General features: G+C 43.6%; 1 pseudogene; it reads left to right on the forward strand.

Moving 5' to 3' along the window:
* The first annotated feature begins 31 nt into the window (after nucleotides 1–31).
* On the forward strand, nucleotides 32–1928 carry LOC113614424 (signal transducer CD24 pseudogene; annotated as a pseudogene).
* The last annotated feature ends 338 nt before the right edge of the window (nucleotides 1929–2266 follow it).

Consider the following 2266-nt stretch of genomic DNA (forward strand, 5'->3'; position numbering starts at 1 on the left):
TCAGTAGTTGTGGCGCATGGGCTTAGTATCTCCACGGCTTGTGGGATCTTCCCAGACCAGGGCTCGAACCCGTGTCCCCTGCATTGGCAGGTGGATTCTTAACCACTGCGCCACCAGGGAAGCCCTAGGTGTTCTTATATAGAGTCTAAAACCAGAGAGCCCTGAGCGAAGATAGTGGTTATTAAAGGCTCAAACTGAAAGGATCCAAGGGAAGCCAGGGAGAGCAGATCTTGCAATAGATCCAGCTGGGAGGTGCTGGCCGCTGAGATCAGATTTGTACCAGTGGAGGTTTTGAGAAGTAGTTCAGTGATGGATATTTTCCTGCAGGATGCAGGTGAAATCAGGTGTTCAGTTTTGAGCATGTGAAGTTGATCAGAAATCCAAGTGAAGATGTCCTGTAGGCATGTTGACAGGCATGAACATGATAGGAGCCCAGGGCCTGTCTGTGTTGTAGATGTATTAGGATACATCAGTGAAGAGACAATATTTAAACCCATGAAAATAGGTGGAATCATCTGGAAAGTGGGTGTTGTAAACAAGGAAGTGTCTGAGGTCAGAGACCTGTAGCACTGCAACATTTGCCAGTTAGAGGATGTCAAGGCACCAGCAAAGAAGGCTGGGAAGGTGTGGCCCATGGGGAGGTGAGTGGAGAGAGATGCGGTCCAGGAAGCTGGGAAATAAAGAGGAAGGTGAGATTCCCTCTGTCATGTGGTGCCACTAGGTCAAACGTTTGTATATATATACTTATGTACAAAATGTATATATATATGTATGTACAGTAGTAGCCTTCTTAACTTGACGTTACTTCATGAGGGCATTTTCCCATGTAAATGATGGTTTAACACTGTTAACAAGAAATGTATATTTGACTTTGCCTGTGCCCGCCCTGAGCCAGAGATCCTCCATGCTCCCTGCATCCAGTGAGATGCGCTACACACTGATGGAGCGGACATGAGCAGAACGATGGTGGCCAGGCTCCGACTGGGGCTGCTGCTTCTGGTGCTGCTCTTACCTACGCAGATTTATTCAAATCAAACAATTGTTGTAACACCTTCAAGTAACCCCTCCCAGAATATCTCAGCTGCCCCCAATCCAGCCAATGCCACCATCATGTCAAGTGATGATGCTCCACAGTCAACAGCCAGTCTCTTCATGATCTCGGTCTCCCTTCTACATCTCTGCTGTTAAGAGACTCAGGGCAAGAAGCATCTATACATCCCCATCTTCTAAACCCAGTTCAAAAGGCGTCTAGACATCTAGTGTGACAAGGAAAACAACAACAACCAGGGCTTCATTGAATGAATCTGCTGATTTCACACCTTATTTTATTGACAGAAATTGTTGAGGATCCCACATTTGATTGGTTTGAAGAGCATGTGAAGGGTTTGACTAGATGATGAATGCCAATATTAAAGCTGCTGGAGTTTCCTGTACAAGATGAAGAGAGACAATATCCAAAATTAGTTGAGATGATTTTCTTAAATGTAGCTTAAGAAGTATGGGCACATAAAACTCTACCTTGAAAATGAGAATAGATTTTATCTTACTTAGAGATAAAGAATAAGATGTAGAACAAAGATTCAGTTTTCATTTGGTGCATTAAATTTATAAGGCCATAAAACAATTGGATAAAACAGAAAGCTTCCATGATTCTCTTTATACATACATTAGAAGGAACTTCCAGGTGTTACTGCAAATCCTCCATGTGTTGTTTCAGCATTACTAACTTAATGCCGATGTACTCTAAATAAAATTTTATGTTAAGCTATCACTGTTCTCTTGGGAACTGAACTCTTTCTTCTGGGGCTTTGTGTTTGACATTGAATTTGGATTATTATTTCTTTTTGCGGTACGCGGGCCTCTCACTGTTGTGGCCTCTCCCATTGCGGAGCACAGGCTCTGGACGCGCAGACTCAGCGGCCATGGCTCACGGGCCTAGCCGCTCTGCGGCATGTGGGATCTTCCCGGACCGGGGCACGAACCCGTGTCCCCTGAGTCGGCAGGTGGACTCTCAACCACTGCGCCACCAGGGAAGCCCCAAATTTGGATTTTTTTATAGCCATTGACATGTGCCAGCTCAATGATGGATTGGAATCTACCCCAAATCCAAGCATAATGAGTACATTTTGCTTATATACTTATCAACTATTCTTATTCAAAAAGAGTGCTAGATTCATTTAGCTAGAGAGATAACAAAGAGTAGAAGTATATTAATCTCAACTAATTTCAAAATGCTTTTTATTTCTGCATAGGTTGAATAGTTTTT

This window comes from Aethalodelphis obliquidens, unplaced genomic scaffold (assembly GCF_003676395.1).
Source record: "Aethalodelphis obliquidens isolate GAN/ISIS:26980383/991018 unplaced genomic scaffold, ASM367639v1 scaffold96, whole genome shotgun sequence".
NCBI classification, from domain to species: Eukaryota; Metazoa; Chordata; class Mammalia; order Artiodactyla; family Delphinidae; genus Aethalodelphis; species Aethalodelphis obliquidens.